This window comes from Acromyrmex echinatior, chromosome 8 (genome assembly GCF_024713525.1).
Source record: "Acromyrmex echinatior isolate Ae372 chromosome 8, ASM2471352v2, whole genome shotgun sequence".
NCBI classification, from domain to species: Eukaryota; Metazoa; Arthropoda; class Insecta; order Hymenoptera; family Formicidae; genus Acromyrmex; species Acromyrmex echinatior.
The window spans coordinates 9,613,974-9,638,873 of record NC_141859.1 but is presented as its reverse complement, the minus strand read 5'-3'; the positions used below and the strand labels follow the sequence as shown (position 1 = coordinate 9,638,873).

The 24,900-nt window shown below is 37.0% G+C and overlaps 1 protein-coding gene across 4 annotated transcripts in view; it reads left to right on the top strand.

The window, feature by feature from the left end:
• Positions 1–24,900, top strand: part of LOC105148322 (neurotrimin) — a 378,921-nt gene that overhangs the window by 24,820 nt on the left and 329,201 nt on the right. For 2 of the 4 annotated variants that reach the window (XM_011059983.2, XM_011059980.2), the window contains exon 1: positions 21,843–23,220. The exons of 1 other annotated variant lie outside the window; for it this stretch is intronic. The gene's annotated coding sequence lies outside the window, so the exon portion shown is untranslated. Of the gene's footprint in view, positions 1–21,841; positions 23,221–24,900 lie in introns of those variants that run through there. One more of the 4 variants, XM_087408694.1, reaches the window with a different exon arrangement.

Below are 24,900 nucleotides of genomic sequence, written 5' to 3'. Positions count from 1 at the left end.
CAATAGATGACGTTTATTAGTTTAGCAGAAACGCTGCTATCTCATATTAGGCGCCTATCTTATAATAGGGGATTTTCCTCTCTCTCTCTCTCTCTCTCTCTCTCTCTCTCTATATATATATATATATATATATATATCAACCGTATTGAAGCAAATCTTATTAATTAAAATTAAAATAACAATATTTCCATTTCCAAATAATAGTTTGTTTTTTAGAGTTTGTTTTTTATAGAATGTTTTTTCGATCAAGTAAAATTTATTATTATCTCAAGTAATGCTAATGATAAATTTTAATGTATTTGTTCAAATTAATTTGTAATTAAAAAATGCGTAATATTTGATTCTAGCGAACTGAATTCGACGTAATTTTATTTTATAATTCATTGAATCTTTCAAGAGACGACAATACATCTCTATCTACACGCGGCTTTAGTGTTGTTATTATGATCGAAACACAGCTTTTATGTATTGTGCTGTTTAATGCAAAGTCATCGTGCTTCTGTTCACGTGTAAAGACTTGAGCCGGCAAACAGTATCGCAAGAGTCGCTCCGCATGTTGCCGCATTACCTATTGAAATGCGATCTCTACAAGTGTTAGAAGAAAGCTTGTAAGAAACTGCTAAAGAAAAGTGAGAAAGAAACATGCCGTTCATATAGTTTGATTTGAATTGGTTTTTTTCCTTATTACTGTTTCTCTCTCATTGTCAATTATTAAAATAAGAAAGTTAAATTTCCGTATTAATCCGAACAAAGAATTAAAGTTCCAAGTTCTAAATTATTATAATTATAAATACGACGTTGTATCAGGGACAAACTTGAAAATATTTTGAATTATTTATTTAAAGCGAGTTTCTCTTAATTCTACGGCACACAAAGTTCGAGCCTCTGTTTTCAGAATTCAATCTAACTTTAGAATCAAGACAGATATATAAAGACAAAAGGTTTTTGCAGAGAGTTCTTTCGAGTAAAAAAGTAACATCGATTTCTCATTGGCACATGTATTAGGTACATTTTTTGGAACAATTTTAACTATCTTACGCTATTCGTAATATGTCGAAAGTGTACTCGTTTGTCATTCGTGACGAAAGTATTCGGTGATTTTTTTCGAACCACTGTTATACTCATGTGATCCTGCTATATATTATACTTCTTTCTGTATATCGAAGAGCTTTTTTCCAGCGACCTGTCGCATACCGGCCGCGTAAAGTTTCTCACATATTTATCCGAGAACCTTTTTATATCGAACAGCCTGCCTATGCGGCTCTCGCGCTTTTCACGACGCGGCTAATGAAAAACTAACATTCCAAAAGAGAATAAGGTGATACGGAATAACCGTGCTAAAAGCTTGTCTTTCGCTCACGGAGAGAACGGTTATGCACCAACGTTAATCTCTCGTATGCGAGAGACATCGCAACAAGATATGTGTATACACAATCGTATTCTTTTATATGTACAAATTGAGAAGTCCATGTTTTGCCCATCCCTTTCTTCTCCTTATTTGTCGCTCATGTAATTATTATCTCAGTGGGAACGATACGATGTGCCTTGCTGTAACAATGACATTGCAATTAAATGTATATTATTGCTGTAAATAGGACGGTGAAGGAGCGCGCTCGTTTTTGTAACTTTTGACGGCTGTTCTCTTCCATGCGGAGAATCTAAGGGATAAAACAATGTCGCGTGGCAGAAACTCTAATTAGATGATGTTTATAAACAAACCTTGAACAGGGTCGTAAAGAATGTACAGGATATGCAGGAGGAACAATTTTACACGCTACAAGAAGAAAATGCTTTAATGCGAAATGTTATATGGCAGAATGGCTTCTCGTTGAAAATAAAATCATTACGCGAATGTGCGTTTGTAAAAAATTGGGGGAGATTACTTGCTAGTTAACGATATGCTGTCCCTAGCGATTACTACAAACGTCGCGCGTTGGAAAAACAGAATGACTAAACGGTAACGTGCTTATAACATTAATTGGCCGGCGTTCACTCCAGTTGCGTTTGCACCCTAATATTCCGCATCCGAAACGAATGCGGAAAAGGGACGAGGATTAAAGAGATTATGGGAAGCATAAAGAATGCTCTGTGAAAAGATCGCTATATTTAAATGCGATGAACGCAGAAACGTTTTTTTTAATTACTTTTTTTTTATCATTACAGTTTTTTTTCTCTTTCTTACGTAACTAGTTTTAATTAAGTTTAGATTTATGTTGCGATATCTAGACGGAGCTAGAAAGGCTCGAAGAATCAGTTAAACTTTGGTTGACTTTAATTAATGTTGACGGTATCAACATAAGTAACGGAGAAGTAGCGATGCATTATTCAATACTTGTCGCGATCACTGTAGAAGTCATTTAGTTTATATCCGTTTTTATCCTTTACACAGAAGAGAGATTGTTTCAGATGTCGTCCGACATGAATACTCGTCGAAGCTAAAATAAAAAGTTAATACATTGTCTGTCCGCATTATTTTGTCATGTGGAAGCTTTTGATATTGCAACGGTAGTAATCGAGGAACATCGAACGAACACCTGGTTCTCACTTTTACCCTACTTGATCGTGGATAATCCATGAACAAGAGAATGTGTAAAGCTAAATTTTCTAACAGCGCTGTAATAACAGACGCGCCGTAGCGCTAAATAAAGTATCGCGCGTAAGAGTGTCACGTTATTAATAATTAATGAACAAATTACTGGACAAACGAATAATAACTAACTCACGTATCAACCCAAGATGTTTATCGTGGGATTCAACAGATGTATGGTTTTTTTTTATTTCGTTAGGATTGAGAGATATGAAATGATGTTTCTCAAAATATTTTGACTTACTCACAGTCAATGTTTAATTATTTTTCCTCTTAAATATTTTTAAAGTTTCGACAAAAAAATGTAAATACTAAGTCTGTTTGAGCGATTGAAAAAAGATATCAAAAGATTGGAGGTAGTTAAACGTGTTAGAGTCTATTAGATCTCAGTGCGCTTTGATTGTATCATGGGATATGGATATCTAGAGTTAACAAAGAGCTCCCTTTAGTTCGGAGCCCTTTGGCTTTGTACTATGCAGGATCGTAATACTGGGGCATCGTGAATTAATCTTCACGATTGCACTCTATTGTCTTATCTGCACAGAACGATGTCGAATGCGAAACGTTAATTTCGATCTTTCCAACTACACATGTCGAACTAAGGTCGCATTGTTTCGGAAAATTGCCAATGTCATCTGCAGTACAAAGAATACATTTTTCCACCAATATTTACATGATATTTGGAAAATATAGAGTCGCAATTTGCCTTGCAAAAGGGCCCTTGGAATGCTCGAGTAATTGTACATTGAATAATTCGAAGAAAATGGATACGTAATCAACAATATATGTATATTTAATGGATATATAAATTTCTTTACAAGATATTTTTTTTATTAGTTCTTTTAATTTAATTATGAATAATTAAAAATTTAAAGAAAAGCAAAATTAGTCTAAATATTTATAATATCGTACTTAACAAATGCTCGATATTCTCTGTTTCTATTTCCACAAATATTAGGACTTCAAATACCTCTGAAATTAATATTTAATGATAAAATTTTCTCAAGAATAAATTTTATAAAAAACAGTTTTAGAAATAAGGTAATTAGAGGGAAGACGCCCTCTAATTTTTGTTAATCTTTTGTTTATAATTTTCTTATAGAACGCGCGTTGACTGTGCAAAAGCGTGTGGTAAACAGTTGCGCAATTATCGGCAAAGATGAACATGTTCATGCCAATGTCAATTGGAAAAGATAATACGAAATATGAAAAGATCGTGAAACATGCTCTTTGTAATATTTGATATGCTTATAGCTAAAATCTGTACTTACGAGCAAATGATATACGGTTTTGATCAGTGTTTCCTAACAGTCATGTGGCTGATATATGATAGATTATAATTTGTAATATTCTTATATGCATAAAAATTGTAATTAAATATTCCTCTTACACTTGTGGATAAAATGACAGTAAATACAAAACAATATTTCCTACTTGAAACCGTTATTAAAACACACGATTTTATGAATTAAAATTTTGAATGCTTTATATAATTCGACAGATTTTAAATTAATGAAATGCTGTTGAAACGAATAAAAGTATGTCCAACTTACTTTCTAAATTATTCTCTTTCATATTTCCTTAATTTATGTTTTATCGTACTTTTATGTGTTTTTACAGTGTTTTTATGTGTTTTAAACTCTTGATTATGGACTGCAAATAAGTAAAATATGTAAGTTTATACATTGCATTGCATTATCTAATTGTTTATGACATCTTCTTCCCCCCTCATAGGAGATGACATCTCATGCATATATGTAGAAGGAAGATGCCACTTTTATGACATATCCATTTTTTTCAATAATATGGAATATTAAACGTCAAATTTGTAAATTTGTGTAAATAAAGGAAGGTCTCTAGACCTATACAAATAATATTTTTTCGTAATTTAATTTAACAACATTAAGAAGTTATTCAAGAATAAAGGCTTAAGTATGACGTTTTCTCCTCAATCGCCTTATATTACGACGATGCCACGGAAAATAACATCGAAGGCACTGCGAACGAAAACTGATCCCCTTGTATCTGCATGTGCCTTTGTATAGATACACATTCACACGTATTCACATGCAAGATTACTCCTATACATAGGTACATTCTCGTGCATTTGTGTGCGCTACGTCTCTATTCTCTACAGACATTCTTTGATCGGACTGTTTGACTGCGAGAAAGATGATGCGGGACTGATTACGACCACACTAGGCGAACGGTGAAAACGTAAAGGAGGAGGGAACAGAAGACTTTGAGTTGCCGCTACAAAAGAACAGCAGAAAACAATTGTACGCACCGAGTACGCAATGTCTGTGGGAGTAGGAAATCGAAAACTCGAAACGCGAGCATTGCCTCGCGCGCGAGCGATCTTCGTGAGAATTTAGCGGGAAATACGGGATAGGTTTTCCGTTGAGGTACAGCGCACGAAAATAATTGGATAACAGGTTTTGAACCTGAAATCTGGTGAACTCGTCTTGTTAAAAGCTTGAAATATTGAGCGCAATTTAACAATGCACGATGCGCATCATGATGTAATCATTTATCGTTTTAGATGTGAAAATTCTACATTCATTTCAAGAATGTTGAGTTGAATTAGAGTTTAAATGTTGAATTTGAACATATCAGCGTTTACGATATCCGTACAAAAGTTATGTAAATGCGCAATGAATAGAAATGCCAAAAAGGAAAGACATAATATGCAAAATTTACGTGAAACGCATTTATGTTGCAATATAGTTAAAAATGCTAATTAGTCAATTGTTTAATCGTCTGCAAAAATTGCCATCGTAATTGTAATGTAATGTGCGATCTCGAAATGACTCTTTTTTTACGTTCTAATAAAACAAACTTGTGTCGCTAAAAGGATTACTCATTAGAAAAAACGCGTAACGAAACAATTCGTGTGTAATGAACTCGTTCACCGTTACGTTCGCACTAATCATAAGTGATGTACCGTTAAAATAACTTTATGCGAAACGCTGGAGGAAGCTAATATGTATTAGCTCACCGGTATAAAGATCATAGATGCTAGTGACACGCATCCGTAACCATGCGTGAAAGGGGTTGTTGTATATCCTGCAGGAACGGAATCAAGAACGGTACAGTCGCAACCAATAGTGAGAAAGAACCTGTCATTGATATCTATGTAAATCTTGTCGGTGTAAAATGTGTCTCGATGAGAAGTGCAGTATTATGGAAAATGTATTTTACTGTCGAATTAGTAATAGATTGCAAAGTTTGTTTAATGAAATCAAAGAAAAACAAGAATAATTGGAACGAGAACGTTAACAACATTTTATGAGCATATTTTCGCTGAATTGATAAGGTTAAACTATCAATTCTGTAAACTTTCCATCGTAAACTTTTGCGATATCGGATTTATTATTTCGTAAACTTGTTTCACAAAATATAATTACATTATAAGTTATCTATAGTATACAGGATATACATTCCATTATCCTTATAAACTCGTTACGCTTACTCGAAGTGCGAGGTTTGCAAATGTTCACATATTCCATTTTTCGAGTAACTTTAAAATCGTGTTTAAGAGAGACTTAACGTATAATCGCGCTTATCGTTTGAATAATGCGACCACGAAATTTCCATCGAGGACTGTACGATGTATGATTCTCCACGGACTGTCTGTGCGCGACAGCTGAGCTCTGCCTCGGTCACGGCCCGTTCCATTTCAAACTCTTTTCGACCCCCGTGTGAGTGTCCTCCTCCTGGAAAAGCTTGAAGCACGCGGCGTGCTCAAACGAATGGGCTCCCACGGGAGCATGGTTTATTGCGTTCAAATCGCGCGCGAGTGTTTTGTGTTTTGATTTAAACAAACGGCGCGCGTGTTCGGGACCGATGAATGGTCTCGAGACCGAGGAGTTTACCTGACGTTGCCGAATTTCAAGGGGATGTTTGACGCGAGAGCAAAGCCCCGAGTGAAAGGCCCTAATTACAGCTGCTAGGAAATTCATGGATTATGAACTTTATGTATAATAATGGGTAGAGAGAGAGAGAGAGAGAGCGAGGACGCACACCCGCACGGAGAAGAATAGGACTTTCCTTGTTTTATTACATAAAGTTTGAAGGATGGCGAGAAATATTTAACATTGATACTTAATTCACGCAATTTGATGGCGACGCGAATGTTTCATTATTCGTTTATGTATATTAACGTTTGCTGGACTTTAAAACGTGTGCGCCACACTTGTGATATATAGTATATCCGATACATAAATGTGTAAAACTCGACTCAGTGCTATACTTTCCAATAATCGGACTTTCTGCCGTGAAATGCGCGTGCAGTCGATCGCACCCTGTTGCTTTTAACGGATTAAATGGAATACACAGTATATTCCATCTTCACTATATCAAATTTAGATGACAGATTCTTTGTCAAGAACTGGAAATCGAAATATATTAACAGAAATTTCAGAATTAATGCAATTATGAAAATATTTAACGATAAAAATTAAACGATTGTCGTCGCTGAATTTAATAAATATCCAAAAATTTGAAAATAATTAAGTTACCCTCTCTCGTAATTCTATTAAAAGTAACTACAATGAAAAATGTTATTTCCCATTAATAATTTAATAATTTGTGATGTTTCTTTGTTGGTGATTTTCTTGCGTATATACATTTATCGCTTACATTTCTAGATGTAATTTCAAATTTCCTTCCTACGAGTTTTTCACGAGATATTTTTCTTATTGTATAACATATACTGCCATGTTTGTCACTCAGGAAAATACTATTATAGGTATAATTACTCGCTAACACGGGTGTTAATGAATGCGCGAACGGCAGCGGTCGATGCGGCGACGCGTCAGTACAGGACCAAAACCTAATCACGCACGTTCACGGAATTACATTCGGCTTAGAGACAACTGCGTTAAATGGAAATTGCACGCTACCGAAACTAGCAATCGCGATTGGTCCCATTGTTTCAATTGCGTACAGGCATTTTGGATAACTGCGCTCCCTCGCAAGCAGCGAGGGCCAATGTATCATGAATTGCCGTTATAGATGTAGATATCTGGACCGTGCAGGTGAAACAGTTTTCGTGTCTATCTCGATTAAACTATTTAGATATCGTTCATCGATACCGTCGTCCTGACTTCTCGTCTCGTCACTCCACCGGATTGAACGAACCCGCGAACGAAAAGTAAAAGGCATCATCGAGTCCGCAATAGCGCGATATTTTTATCATGCTGGACAGCGGTTCGTTAACACCCGTTCGTTCGACGGATGTTTAGATTTACGAGCTGGCACCCATGTTCACGAATCGTTCATAAATCATGAAAATGAAATCTGTCGAATCTATCTTTCTGACTCTTTTCGACACGTATTCCGTGTATCAATGTTACAACATAGTTCGCAATCATTGAACTTGGTCACTTTTTATAGCTTTATCATGTGTACAAAAATTTACATATTATTAATTATAATTAATATTTTATACAATCATGATCACAGTGAATATGTCGCGAGATTTTTCGATATTACTTGATTGCGAGCGAAACAAAGAGAATTTATATATAATTTTGTTTGATATTAATACAATAGCTCAATGCTTAAATTAATAATTTAATTTATTCAATGTAAAAAAATTCTTTGCATTATTAATTGTTGAAATGATAAAAGAATAAACGGAGGGGGGGGGGGGAGAATTTATGGGTGAAGGAGGCATAGATCGATTTACCTTTAGTCTGAAATTCAATGTCCATGTTGGGTCGCTAATATCAGTAGATATTGGCAGAGGTTGCAAAGACTGTTGAACAGATTCTGGCATCGGTTAGGTTCGTTGACAAATTGTCCATTGTATCGTTCTGCGGTGTACGACGATTGGAAGCCTGCGTGTTAGTCGCGTTTACACGCGAAATTCCGGATGCGACTATCTCGTCGAAACACAAAAGCGAGATGTTGCCAACAGAATTGCATCAGGATAGCTTTAAAGAGGGAGAACGATCGTCGATGCAGGACATTACGAGTAGATGGCTCAATAAATTTCTGTTTCTAATCTCATAGGTCTATTTTGATTACAATTAACAAAAAATGTTATTTCCATTTATAAAAATAGCAACGAAGAATAGTTGAAAGATTTCTTCTCCCATTATATGCGTATATTTATAACGATATTAGGGAGTGCCAATAGCATGGATTCAAATACGGTTAACGCTAAAGTCAAGTTATCCTTTTCTTAATTAGTTATTAAGAGGAAGATAATCTTAGCGTTCACCGTATCTAGATAAACGTTATTGCAAAAACTCCTTATTTATGCCTATCCGTTAAATATAATTGTCACTAAAAAATTCTGTGTATATTTTTCCGCGATTAACGATAATGTATGTTATCGTTGTTTGATGATAAATTATGAACTTTAATCTTCCGCGTTTTTTGTTTGTAATTAATATCAATTACAACATCAATGATGTTGTAATTTAAATTTCAATGATTATAAATAATTTTGATAAAAATACAGCTAATGTGGCAGCTTCGTTACAGAAAACTTTTTCGGACTGCGCGATAAAATTTAGTTCGATTTTATTTATTCGAAAAATTGAGAATAAATAGAGTTTTTAAGACCGTCATTTTAGAAAATTTGAAATATTTTTTAATTTTGTTTATAGACAAATATTCGCTTGCAAAAATAGAATAAAAATTGGAATACAAAATTGAAATAAAAATTCTTCCATTTATAATTTTCCATATATAATTTTCAAACATATGTAACAAATTTAATAACAAAAATTTAATATTCGTGCCTATTTTAAAATTTATGTTTGTAAAGAAATCTGTTCTTTAAATTTTTAATTATTTATGTTATAGAAATACGAAGTATCTTTTAATTGGAATACTTTATAAATTGATATACGATATCGTCGTTTTTTTTATCTCTGAAAAGATCACGTTTCCGTTTATGGATGGAAATTAGGTAATTTTTTCTTCAAAGCTCTGCTTTTATCTTAATTAAACGTCATTACGCAAGCATAACTAGCAAACCACTGGTGGACTCGCGAGTGTCACATTGCTTTTTTTCTCCTCTGAAGTCGTATTACCGTTTCGTTGGTCTCAGTGAAGAGAGGTTGCACTAGAAACTTCGTGTATACTGCGTGACAGTAGCCGTTGCTGCTTTAGTACTGCACAGTTACGTTCCTTTTGCCGTAAAATTAGTTACGTGACGCTCATTTACGTATGTTAATCGCATAGCACATTACTGGACATTCAACGTTATAATTTTGACTAAATTATGGGACAAATTTTTCGAATAGAAAAAATATTTTCATTGTAATAAATAATTTAAGTTATTTTATATCATCACTTGATCGATTATTCCATTCCGATGGTTATTCATAGAATTGCATTTCGTTACAGAGACGATTTTGAATGACTTCTCTTTGAAGTACCATTTTAATTTTACAAGATCGCCAGCGCGTACAGGTTGTCTCGCGGGGGAAATTGCTTCAGAATCTGGAATTGAAATTTACATCGTTATGAATCATTGCCGTGGAAAATGTATGACTCACTGGGCGCGATAATATACCGCCATCGTATTAGACACGAAAGGCGAACCTCAAAAGGTCTCCCCGTAACGTATACGGTATACTATATGGACTCCCTGAAGTGCTAATATTCGTAGATATATATCAGCGTCTTCGCAATCGCTGACCTTTCGTAAATTTCATCCTTGATTACGACGGAGGCCTATCTGTGAACAGTGTTACCTTTTTCCTTTCATTTTTTTTTATAGTTACGCCCAAGAAACTCCGAGAGGAGTTCTAATCACCAGCTGAAATATTGTTCCACAGATTACATGATTTCATTTGATTTCATCTGATTACAAATAATTTTTTTCACTACATATGAAGTCATTTGGTAAAAAATACGATTATATTTAATATTATATAATAGTTTCTCGTGGTTGCACATGTAATTATCGGATTTCATATGAACTTTATAATGATTTTCGAGGACTCCGTCCCACGATTACGTTAAGAATTACATTAAGTGGTTACCCCCTCGAGAAATCCGCTGTAAATAACGCACAGTTGAGTTACGTCTACGTCCAATGAAAATTTCTACTTTGTGGAGCGGCAATTTGTCATATCAGTCCGACCACCGCGTGTTAGAAAGCGATAAACCGAGTTGCTTGCAAAGAAATTAGAGATCGAAGTTGATAACTCCTTTCTCTCGTCCATCTGCCGTCTTTCTTTCCTTGTCGTCTCTTGCTGACTGGATAATGGTAAGAAGCTCGCTTCTCTTTTGCCTTTAATGACTGTTTTCTGACTCCCGACGACCCAACTTTCGGCATCACTTTCCGCTGTCCGTCGCAGAGCATTCCCTTTACTCTTTCGTCGACAGTCGAGTGAAATACCCTTTTCTTAATGATTTACGGACGTGAAGAGCGCATGTTGATGTTGTTGAATAGAAACAAATGTGAGCACAAGAGTATTACGCAACCACAGCGTTTTCTCTACCAATGTTTTCACACGAAACTTTATAAAAATTTATTATCTCGTTTATTATTTATGTAGTCGCAAGCTTCTTAATTTCTACCGTTTTAAAAAGTATTTTAAAAGTTAAGATATTCTGTTTTTATTTAAGATGGAATATATGTGCCAAGATTATGAGTATACTATATTTAAAGATAGATTTTTTTTTAAGCTCTTATTTTATAAAAATATCTTTCGCTCCTATTTCATAAAAATATCTTTCGTTAAGAATATCTCCTTTTTTTCGTTGATGTAGTCTAATATAAGAAATTCTCCGTAGAAGGTACGCTGTAGAGGATAAAAAAAGAAACATAATAATTTAATTACTTATAGCTATAGTTATAGTATTACAGAGCTTAGCAAGTCTCAATTTTCTCTCTAAAAAGTCAATTGAATATTGTTTCTTAAAATTTTTTTCTCTCTTCCAAAGGAAGAAAAGAAGAAGAAGAAGAAGAAGAAGAAGAAGAAGAAGAAAGATTGACATATCTCAACTCAAGTTTGCTTAACAACTATATTAATTTTTAATTTAAAGAAAATAAATTAATCTTGTTTGATTTAAAAAGTGGAATATAAATTGGTCAGATTCTAATTTAAGTATTTGCATATACTAATTGAATACATCGCAGATTGTATGCAATTACAAGAATTTGAGATATTTTAGATTTACCGTACTCTCCCCTATATTTACCGTCCTCGTACGTCCATCACGTGTTTACGATCATATCGACGTATATCGTCGATTATGCTAACAGGAGGCTGCTCGCGGTGCATTGAGCATGCTTTCGCGCTTTATCTTCCATTAATCATCTCGTATCTCCGTTGTGAAACGTACTCGGCCGATATTGCTGCCAGAATTAAATTCGATGGGGCTCTAAGTGCTGGCCGTTCGAACAAGCGTGCCGTGAGATTAGTAGAATATATAGTATCGAAATATAACGCTCGCGCCGTGTTGGATTCTCGCTTGCTAGAGAAAACGTGATCTGCATTTTTGATAAATTGTGAATATATTATATATATATATATACGTATACATATGAGTACGTACATGTGAAGCAAGATACGGTCGATGCAATGTTACTGCGGTCTCGTGCATGAGGTAGTGCAGTTCTGCGGTGCGTCCACGGCGTCCATATATCGGATATCCGGCCGCGAACGTTCGATAGATTTGCAGGCGTTGCGGCGCTGTAAAGTGTCCGCCGCTAATTAAACGTCGCCGCCTGCTTCTGCCGATGCGTACATATTTGTCGATTGCGCTACACGATACGTTTTTTCATTGGCATCCAGATGCTGCTATTCATTTGCGTTGTTTTCGATTATACGGTAATGAGCGCGCGCGAATGATCGTTGCGTGTAAACTTATTTCTAGTTTGTGCACTAAATTCGCGTGAAAAATTGCTTTCATTGAAAGAGACGGTACGTATTTGCCACCACTTTGTAAACTGCAAATAGAAAAGTGTCGATGTGTTATTATAGAATCAGTGAGTAATTGATGACTCTATTTTCTTTAAAGGAGAAAGTATCAATGTTTCATTGGGAGTTCCAAAAGGATGAACTCTTCGATTTTTTTTTCTTGTCGATTGGTACACTACTGTATTTTGGTGTGCTGATTACAAATATGATCATGAAAATTATCAACAAGGTCATTTCGACGGTCATTTGCCGCGCATATCTGGCTAAGCGTCACTGCTCAGCATGTTTGTCAGTACGTGCTGTCGTGCTGAAAGATGGATGGGACATGCAATTTCTTTACAACTTTTCACGAGCGAAGAATGTGAAAAAAATTGTATTTTAAATATTTGACTTTGAAAATGGCCTTGTCGGCAATTTTCATTATCATATTCGTAATCAGGGCATCAAAATACAGTAATATGTGTCAATCGACAAGAAAATCGGGGAGTTTACTTTTTCAGAACTCTAACCTTCGATATTAAAAGATCAAAGACTTTAAAGATAACATGCACTATAAAACAACAATATTAATAAAACGATTTATTTGTTAATATTATTGTTTTATAGTGCACGTATGCAGTACAATTAGTCCCCTATTGCTTTGAATGCTCCCTCATGATATGCATAAGTGAAGGGAAAGTTAGGCAGAGGGGAACATGGGCGAGCGGCGACTTCTCCCCTAAATCAAAGAACGGAACATTATTTTGGCGGGCGGCCGAGTTAAATGCAGTTTCCATTTCGATTCTCGAAGCACCATCTCGTGCATAACGAAGGGCTAAGAAAGCGATCGCATGTAAGGGTATATATCGAGGTGCAGAGAAAAGGGAAGTAATACAGGGGGAGAAAAGCAGACGCTTATGCCGAAATCCAAAGCGATTGGTGCAATAAGCGAAACAATAGTGCTTACGAACACGCTAACTTCGCACGCCCTACAACTTCCCCCCTTTCTCTCTCTCTCTCTCTCTCTCTCTCTCTTGCTCCGCTTGGCCCGGCTGCCTTATCTCTACCGGTACTGGAGTTATTTAAACTCCCGTATCTCTGCCAGTGTACCCTCTTGCAATTCCGCCCGTCTCCTTCCGCCCTCTCGGTGTTCCTAGTCGTTTCTGTGAACGAGGAAGCGGTGGTTAGAACACGACACTCGTTAGTTTAAAATGGTGGTTCCAATCCCTCTCATGTCCGGACGATGGCTAATGATTATAGTTGACCGCGCTAAGTCGCGACTGTCTATGATGTTGCTTGTTGAGAGAAAGAGATAAAAAGAAAGAGAGAGAGAGAGAGAGATTGTTTTAAAAAAATCTAAATTTTTAACATAATTGTCTTGATAAACATGTGCTATAGAAAACAAATTGTTAACTCGACTTTGTCATAACGTTCGGTTATGCGTATCGAAAAATTGAAAAATGCAGTTTTAACTTTTATTACGTTTTTGCATTTTGTCATGGGAGTTTTATGAGTGCCAGTAGACAAGTGGGCTAATTTTATTTCTTATCTGTTCACTTCTTATTTATTTTTTCTAAATCTTTGTAATGGACGTGTGTAATTTCGTCTGACGGGGTTTTCAAATCTTTCAGTGGTTTTAAATTTATTATTACATTTCAATTAATCACATTAGTTGCGTGTATAATATTTTTATGGAATTAGTTGCTTTTATGGAATTAGAATATTAATACTGGAATTAAAAATGTAGTATACCCGTTTTTGTTAAATTAACATATATTACTGTAAAATATAATACTATTTTGTTTCTTAAATGAAAAAATAAATAAATAAAAACACTATTAAACGGATAATGAAATAAGTCTAATTAAATTATTTAAATTTTTCATTATAAATTTAGTTTTTGGACAATAAGTTCTTTACATGCTTAGAGAAATATTGTTGACTATCTATAAATGTAGTGTAAATGTCGGATTACCTAACAGTTTAGACTATTGAGTGTTTAGACCATTCAGAGACGGATTATCGCGTTTGTAAATGCGCCGCATTCTACCGTGTCGTTGGCATCCCGATGTACGTGTATAATACGCCGGTTTACGACGTGTTTATTAGAGTGGCTTGTGGAGCGCAGTTCTCGCGTCCTGCAATACCAGCTCGTTCTGCATAAGTTGACAATTGCCGTAGCGGCAGGTGACGACCGGTCATCGCGCGGTTCCATCGGACTACGAGAACCGCGTGCCGTCGCCGTCGCCGCCGCCCCCACGTCACTTCGTCCCGCGTACATTCAACATCCTCCTCCCGAAAGCACATATCCGTATATGACGAAATTTATGGCGTTATCCGTCACACGCAACGCGTGGTCGGCTCGCTAATTTTGAATCCGATTCTCGAATAATAGCGTGCTCTCGTCATCGAAGATCATTCAGCCATTCGAAGAAATTTTGTATATGGAAACTACGAGATTTCGTATATGGAGATATTTTGTTGAATTTCACATTTCGAATGGTATTCGCATATTAATAGAAAATGTAGAAAACTTTAGAGTAATTTTATATTGTATTATTGACGACAGAGAGCTTGTATTTTCCAATGTTTGCTTTGAAGGAAAATTTCCCGAGCGAACGAGTATTTCGCTAGAGCGAGCAATGTTGACGACGAAGTTTGTAAAGACGTTAACGAGAGGCGACCATGCGAGCGTTTATCGAGATGGTGGTTGCTTCTTTTGTAATTTTCGAGGATTCTTAACAAACGCGGACGCGCCGTAACCTTCTACTCCGTGTCGTTTCGCAAAAATTCACAGCGAAACGTATACGAGCCTACTCAGTAACGTTGCCCGGTGACGATAAAGTCGCATTAAACTATCGATTTTTCCGACGAACTGAGCGACGACCAATGGCGCGCACACTTTCCGTAGTTTAACGGAAATCGAAGGTGAAGGATAATGGAAGGGAAGCAACTAGTCGTCGTCCACGAATTGCGCCGCGCTCTCTCGGGCTTTCTACCTCCGTTTAATGGCGGGGCTTCCACGCTTCTTTCCGTGAGAAATTGAAATCCACGATGCTCGATCTTGGGGTCGGGAGGACGGCGGCGATTCGCGTTACTGCACCTATCCTACGTAATTCCGGCGCTTCTTCTTTCACTTAAACCGATCTCGGTCGGGCGCGTTCGTGAATTTAGGTCGACGAACGTTGGTGGGTTGAGGTGCCGCCGTGAAAAGGATGCGAAACCGTTTGTTCTCACCGAAGGTTGATGCCTTCATTAGAATGTACGATGAAGCCGAACAGCAGAACGGAAGAATTGCGCGCAATTACCGAGAATCTTACGGAGCTATTTCTCACGGAATAGAATGAGAAGCGATAAAACGTATCGAGAAGGGATATATCTCGATGTATATGTTCCTCTTTTTTTCTTTTTTTTTTTTTTATAAGGGTTTGCCGATATTTTTTTCTACTCTGACGTTTTCTCGTTGCCAATATTTCTTTTTTTATTAGTTCACTTGCAATTTTTTTGCATGCTGGATTTCAATGCGAATCTAAAAATTTACACCAAATTAAAACAAAAAAAAAATAGCTTAGAGTCAATTAAAAAAAATATTCCGTAATTTGAAGTGAGAATTACTTGTAGGTATACCACTGCAATAGAATATTTCAAAACTGCACATATACGAAACTTTTTGAATGGATAGAGACCATGTTGCAAGAGAAAAACAATTTACACAGTATATTTTTAAATGTTTTGTTACATTCTGGAAACAACACTTTTTCAGTATCGCTACTAGTCTTATTTAATTTGATTATAAAAACTGAGAAATGATTTTTTTCAAATTGATTGTTTAAATGCATTTTTATCTCGATAAATTAGCAAAAAACTGAATGTTTGAGATAGTTAGAAAAAAACGAACTTTTATAACTCTGCACGTGGTATTTCTACGTAGACAAGCGTAACGGTTTATGCTTCTCATTTTGATTGGATCGGATTTCACTACGAGCGATCCTCGAGGGTATATATTTGTTGGAAATTACGCGCGGCCATCCGTTCCTTTCGTATCGCGGTCGACGTTAAGTCTGCTAGAAATAAATGCAAATGAAGCCGTTGTTGGCGGTCTTGTTACCCGTTAAAGGGTCGGCGTAGGTAGTTACGCTATCATGGGTCGGAGGAGCGTTCACTGTTCACGGAAATAGCAAATCTGCACTTCTTGGCACCGTCTGCGGCACTTTTACCTTCGTCCCTGCTTTCATTCGCTTTCTGTGGCACAAGGGTGCGTACAACGTGCAGTAGATTAGCGAGCAAAATGCTGAATCGTTCTGAGAGAAGTCCGAGAACACGGCGCGTACTTCATCCCGGCATCCCGGCTTTGTGCCGAGTCGCAATTAAATTACATAGAGTCATTAACCATTTACAACAGTGCGAAGAAAGCGATTTCGCGAGTGAATGGACGCGTACAGGGCGGACTGTGAGTATCTTCGGAATTCGTTTTGGCATTCAGTTCCAAGCAAGACAGCTCAGAGCTGTCTCTTGGAACTGAAATTGACGGTCGACCGCAAGCGAAGTTTAATACAAGTTCGTTCAAGTTTCACTTTATTGTAAAGCTCTCAGCGGCTTTGCGTAAACGTCAACGGTACAGCGTTTCCGTCTATCGCTATTATCGCGTGTGTTATCCGGCTACACGGCGGCGGATGATCCGGCGTTAAACATCCGCCGCGCCGCGTGCGCTTTTGTCGAAACTTGGAATCGCACAGAGTTACACGTACCGAAATTGACACAGATTTCAGAATGGCATCTCGTCAGGACAACGGTGTCCAGAATGTCCAGATTGCCTTTCTCGTATCGAACATTACAATTCGATAACCTAAATGTACGCGTGGTTGCGTTAGTCCGTATCCTATTGGATAGATAGGTAGGTAGGTAGGTAGGTATAGCTACAGCGGGCTGAGTGGACGCAGTTTCCCTGTTCAGAAGCTGAGCTGCACGGCGTGCAATGTCCGATCCAATCTGCGTGTGTATGGGCTACGGCTAACGGACGGCAACCAGGTCTAACCATCCTAGTGTACGTAGTATCGCCATTCCCTTCGATCTACATGCACGCATCGGCAGTGCAAAGCCCAATGTAACTAGCACGCGTGTGGATACAGCCGACCGAGAACGCTGTGTTCAGCGGTACGGGATGGTCGGTCCGGAAGCCTCGCCAAAGGCGACAAGGGATGTCCGCTGCCCAAATTGCCATCCTTGCTTGCACAAGCTACTTTTTTCGACCCTGAAGCTGACGTAGAATGCGGAAAATTCTACTTACTCGCTATTTCTTCATTATTTTACGCTTGTACATTTATTTTCTGATTTCTTTTATTCTCTACATTATTATTATTATTATTATTATTATTGTTAGATATAGAGAAATATATCATAATATTTCTTTCTTATTTTTACTCAAAACTTTTTTAAGGATAGTATATAAAAGGAAGATGTTTGTATCCAATGTGTATACATGTGTAAACTACATATTTTTCACGTAAGTACATTCTCTAAAAATAAAGAATGTAATAATGTTAGAATGGTACAATATTTTCAAATTGAATTTGTTTATGGCTCATGTTCAAAACGCACTTGTCACAATACTTATAACGTTAATGCGCATTTAGCATCGTTCGCGTATATAGAGTTTGAAAACAAAAATACGCATTTATCGCATTAAAAGCACATTCTAAACACGGACCTATTATATACCTTTTGTGATATCTTTCTTTGAAAGTAATCGCACAGTCAGTTTTGTATTTAGTCGAGATGATTTGAGTCAAACAAAATGGTTATGGATAGTGTGACTGTTGTGCAGTATATCGAATAGAATGTTTGATTAGTTTCATTCGCCCGGCAAATGTCAAAGCTGCAAAATTCTCTCAAATGGTGTTTGGTAAATCGATCTCGCGAATACTACGAACGAAGGATTTTTAACAATGTAGTTGTGATTTGCGCTTGGGCGTTCGTTTTCGGTATCGTTGAATCATGTTGTCGAAACTTCGATTTATTGTCCATGAATTTTCCGTTGGTGATTCAAGAAATGCGAGATTTATGGTCACAACCTGAAAATGGCCACACTAGTGAATAAAGTTGTGCAGCAGTATGCAATAAATTGTATTAATCAATTGCATTGTTTGGTTTGGAAAATTTGTTTGAAAATTTATCATTTCTCCTCTAATTGAATTCACGTGTCATCTTAATTTGCAAGTTCAATCAAGTTCAATGCGAAATTGTAATTGTTAGAGTCCGAGGTCCTTTGTTAATGTCACATTTTACATTATAAAATATTAACTTTTCTCACATTACGTGGATAATATGTTACAGACACCGATATTATATTTAGCTCGCTAAACTCATATCGGCTAGTCACGAGATTAATTATATTGTAAACCGAGCCAACTGCAGTTCGCGAACTCGCAGACTCGTTTCCGTATTTGATATGATTCCGAAGTAATACGAATCCGGGCACCGGGTGAAGCCTCGTTGTTGAATCTAGGGTAGCAATGGGAATAGTTCGTAACATTATAAGCTTTTGTTGGATGGCGTGAACTGTGAGCTAAACGCTTCTAACTCCTGTTACTAGTAACTAGTAATTAAGCGAGGCGCTGCTGTGTGAAACGACCCACCTACCTGCTTCTGTCCCTCGCACCTTTCTACAATCCTGAAGATTGCGGTGCAAAACATCCGTACCCATGAGCCTTATCCATGATATAAATCAGTGAAAATAACATATAGAAGTCTACAATGTTTTATAATCTCCAATTTCAATTTTTAAGTCATAAGTAATCCAATCAAGACATATTTATTTTAACATATTTAGTTTTATATTTCCATAATTTTTCAAAATGATATTTGATAATCACTGATTATTACTATTTCTAGTGTCGGGTCTTTAAAATATTCAGTATTCTCTCTTAGGCGAATATAATTATAATATTTTATGTTTAAAAACACATAAGCATAGAAAAGTATATTAAGTATATTAAGAGGAAAATTTATCATTTCAATTAAATAATTGTTATTTGCTCCGAGCAGCTCTCATTCGAAAAAGATGTACACTACATTTTAATTGAGGTTTGTTCTCTCATATGCATATTGCATACTTACTTTTTTACGCAATTATGTGCGCTTTTCGTGCAATTCTATATTACGAACATTGAGTATATAATATTTAGTAAAACATCTGAGTAATATTCCGGTCATGGTACATGTTGAAATTTAATATGTGAAAATTTATTAATACGGTACTTATTAAACAATATATACGTCAATTAATTATTTAAACTGTTAAAGTAGTCGACATTATAAAGAAAAAAAAAACCGTACACTTTCTAATAATATATTAAATATTTTATGTAAATTTTGAAATTAATTTTATCTTTGACGAAAGTTGATTGGATACTATACCCTTGCTATTTTTTTTAATATTGCTTTAATTATTATTTGAGATTAATCAAAGAGTAATTTTTCTTTCTTCTTATAAGTCATATAATACTGAGTAATGTTGTAACACTAAAACTATCGTTTTTTTAAAATGTTAAAATTACATTCTTCTTAATTTAGATTCTAGTATTTGCTACATGCCATTTCTAATTAATTTTGTTCGTATTGATTGTGTAATCTAATTAAAATAAGATATTCAAACGTGATAATACGTCTTTTACATACGAAATGTAAATTGTAATATAATCCTTGAGGTGTAACGTTTACTGGCGCCGGTATTAATAACGCCTTAATTGGAAATTAGACTATGATATAAGCGTTCGACCTTCCTTTCCTGGAGCATGGGTCGCACCATATATGGCGAAGTTAATTCCTTTAATTAATAATACAGCTTAGAGCGTAAAGACTGCAAAGCGACTAGCAAACGCCGAGTCGCTTTTATTCGATGACGTAAAATTAAAACTACAAAATTATGTATAACATAATATATAAATAATGTGCAAGTTCTTTTTTAATTTCCTTGCTTTTATGATGTATTAAAATTTAAAATTGTTCCTGAATAGGCCTTCATAATAATTATATTGCGTTATGGTGACCTGGATATTATCCAGACGATATCGCTATCATATAAAAAAAATTGATACATGCAATAGCGTATAGAATAACGGATTTGAGGGATTTTTCATCGATAATGCTTCGTTGATGAGGATCAGTGTATGTTGATACGTTTCACTTCCTAGGATAAAACACATTTTGCAATAATCCAGGAATAAAATGATGCCTTCGCAGATTGAAAAAGTTAGGATTTTACTTTTTATACTGTATCCAATTTGGAGTGATGTAAAGCCGTCTATTACATGGCCTCGACGAATCACGTGACGTTTGCAAATGCATGCAAGTCTTGGAAAACACGTAGCTTAAAACGCGAGCCTTATTCTGTCATAAGAATGATTTAGGCCATATTGATTAAGAAATTACGTGAACCTATTCCTCTCGTGCCTTTAGACTACCTATTCGTCACTTTTAAGGCTCCAATACATGTAATATATTTTATATAAATTAATATAAGAATTGTAACATAAAAAGCGTATACTATTAAGACACAGAGTTCGTAACAATTTTTAGATTCTTCTGAATTTTTTAAATACGTGCAGGAAATGCATTAAATATAAATCTTACGAAGTATCATGAGAGATGTCTAAACAGAAATAATCGAAGAGATTCAAAACTCCGTGCGTCCTATTTCTACCGGAGCATTTAGCATCGATCGATTGGCTGCGAGTTATATCGGGTTACTTTTTTAATTTAATTATAACGATATTTCGAGTATTCCTCATATGTACTTTGCCTTCATTTCTTTTATCGTATTTTCAAATGCTTTTACACGGAAGGAAAGTTCTTACACTTAGTATAATTAAATTTAACACAAGTAAATTTGCTCATTTTATCTGTTTAAAATAATTTTGATAATTTAGTATAATTTATATAATTTGATTACATTTTTATACAATTTAATTACATTTACATTTGAATAATTCAATATCGAGCGATAGAATATGAAACGTAATGATCGGGATTAATACATCAGGGTCCATATATATGATCGATAAACAACACGTTTTTTTCTTGTCAGGACGTCTCCCAAATCTGTGACGAATGTTTTTTCCACAAAAACTGGGACAACTCCGAAAAGTTCGTTTTCGATAGCACGAATAGTATTTTTTCAAAAATGTTGTGCAATTTCGCGTGGCAGCGTGTACGACGGTGCCCTCTCGACGACAAGGTGATACGGGCAAAAGCGGAGCACCATGCCGTTCATGGTGGATGGCGGGGATACGAGGAGGGGTGTCGGATACCAGGAGGGGTTGAATGGGTGGCGGATCTCCCGCCGCTCGCTTCACGGCGGATGGTTCACCGGACGCCCGTCGTCGGGGCGCTGCAGCCCGTCAGGACGTCAGTTCTCCATCGTATCGCGCCAGGGTCGGACCTGGATCCCACAGGCGCGCGCGCACACACACACACGTACAACACACACTCACACACACACACATCCCCATATATATCCATACGTACGTACGTACGTACGCACGCACGCACGCACGCACGCACGCACGCACGCACGCGCGCGCGCGTGCGGAGCACCCTTGCGCGGATTCCAGTGAACGCGGCGGGAGTAGGTCGCGACTATGAGTGAATCGCGCTTCTCTCGGCTAATTACTACTCATCGATGATAATTGATAACGTGGGCGCAATTAAACGCGACGTGCTCTCTCGCTCGTACGATCGAGTGTTCGCGCCAAGTTTGCGCGAGTGTCAGCCGCCAGAACGCTGGCGGCTGCCGAGGGTGAATAGTGACATATTCGAGAGGCGATTCGACTGATCGGTCGCGGGTCAAGTGTCGCGAGATAACGACGAGAGATATCGACAAGCGTTTTGAAATTGTCAGGAAGGAGTATATCAGGACGATATATCAGGAGACAGTAAGCAGAAATAGTTGCAGAGCGCGGCAAGTAGTGACGGTTTGTAACGAAGGAGACAGTAGTCGCGCGGCAGATTCCACCGCCACGGGACTCAGTGATAGCGGCTCGCGGTGGTCAGACCGGCTGACAGAAGGCTTCGGTGGATCAGCTGACGGAGCACGATATCCACCACATCGTGATATAAACGCACTAGACAGAACGGAGTATACATATATATCTATCTATGTTGCGGCATATGTACATCCGCGATAACAGCGAACATGCGAGCACGTTTAATCGACGCACATATGCGTAACCGTCGCGTCTCGCCACCGAGGATTCAATTAAGCCTACCGTTCGAGGAAGGTCAAGTACGCTATGCGAGCGACGGGCTAAGGGACCTGAGTTTTAATTAAAACTCGCCCATGGGATTCCCATTATCGCGCGCGCGCGCGTCTCGTATTCGGGATTAATTAGCTGCGTCGGAAATAAGAGCTAGATAAAAAAGTGATTGCCGCTAGCTCGTATGTTGTCCTCGTAACACTTGTGTGACAGTTTTTGTGCGACGCATCAGGAGCTTCTCGAGCCCGTCCTCGTCGTCATGAACGAGCTTCTTCTCTGGTCGCGCTGCGGCTGGCTTGGTTAGTGATCGTGACGATTTTAACGGCGGCACTTTAATTACAAATGCACCTTTGCGAGTGACAGATAGTGCAATTGCGATTGGAGTTAAAAATCATCATTTCGAAGCTAGAGACGGGTAGAAAAAGTAGAAAATAGCGAGCGTCCTATATCCTTGACGCGCTTCTGCCAACGATGTTCAAGTAGGACGATTCTTGGTGATTGGCGATAGGTAAGCGAAATCATAACTCGCGATTTTCGTCGAATTTTTGTATACATACATAATATTAAAGAATCTGTTACTAGAATTCGTCGCATACATGCCACTTGCATAATATCAATTTCTACGAGTTTCCTTTCCAAATTACTTAGACTGTCGTTTTAAACGTTATGAGGTTCAATAAAACATAAGTGTCGATGAATTCCGATATATTCTATTGATCCTGCCAGTTCTTTCAAAACTGATTTTACATGATGAAATAGTTGATTTATATGATATTTATGAGCTGCAATTATTGTATTAATATTCTAAATTGTCTCGTGCTGTTATTTGTTTAATGCATTTAATTAGTTGCAAATTACAATAACGTAATAATGCATCAATTGCTCTATTACATATTTTACTATATGATACTCAATATAATGTCGAACTTTCCTTTGTTTTTCGTCGCATTGCAACGTCAAAAGCTGCAATGTGATATTTAGTTGTCAGCTCGCGCGGAGTATGTACCTTAGACTCATCAAATATTGGTTGCAGTTAATTACATCGATCGAACGCGCGGTCATAATTCCATTAACTTCAAGTAAGTAATTTCGATTTATTCGCGTGAAATGAAGTACCATTCCGTAATGTATATACAATGTATACGTATACATATTTCAATAGAATTGTAAACGCGTAACATCTCTTACAAAAAATGCAAAATTCGTTTCTGTTGAAACATGTACGGATTGGGTTTGAATCATAAAAATGTAATTTGAAATAAATGAGAAATATATGAATACGGTGCAATTAATAATAACCGCGAAAATATTGTATTCCTTGCAAATTTCATTATACATAAAACGTATAGAAATAAAAAAAAAATGCTTGATGTACGTTTCAATCGTTCTTGAAAAATAACCAGAGTTTTTCCGTGTGGTTGATAATTTCTAACAATATTTATTGCACAAGTTTACATTGTTGAATGTTTGGAGAAATGGCGTTTTGCGTTTTGTGAAGTTGCGTTATGTGAGAAGTTGTGTGAATCTTCGTATCACGTGGCGTTATCTTAACGCGTTTTTGGCGCCTAGAAAGGTGCGGAGCAACACCTAAGACAAAAGGGCAGAGATAACCGCAAATTGGTGTGCCCGTTATCTCTAGACGCTGCGTTAATTATCTCCATTTTATAAGCATCCGCAGACGCTCATAAGATAGCAAGCAACGAGGTATCCGGACGTATCCGAGTACCTCATTTACGTAGCACGGAGATGTGGTGAGTTGTTTCGGAGTATGTTGGCTTTGCATGAATAAACACCCAGCCATTTCGTTTTAGCGGCGAGCCCCGAAATTACACCACGGCATTACATTACTCGGGAACGATTTGAATTGAAACGCACGTAACGAGCATTTCTACTTTCGCGCAATGTACGCTTTTCGCGAAACGACTGTTCTTCTGTGCGGCCAGATCTTTCCGTCACGATCGCATATATTTTACTCCGTCGGTCTTTACACACTCTAGCCCATCAACGTACATCAGATAATCCCCGCAAAATACGCTTTCGCCTAATATATTCGTATCTCGTGTATGCGTTATGTTATTCAATCATACATTTACGATACTCTCGATCGTACTTCCCTTCTCTCCTCTCCTCTTCCCTTTCTTTCCCTTCAAGCCTTATTAATAGCACTTACGCGCATTTACATTGAATT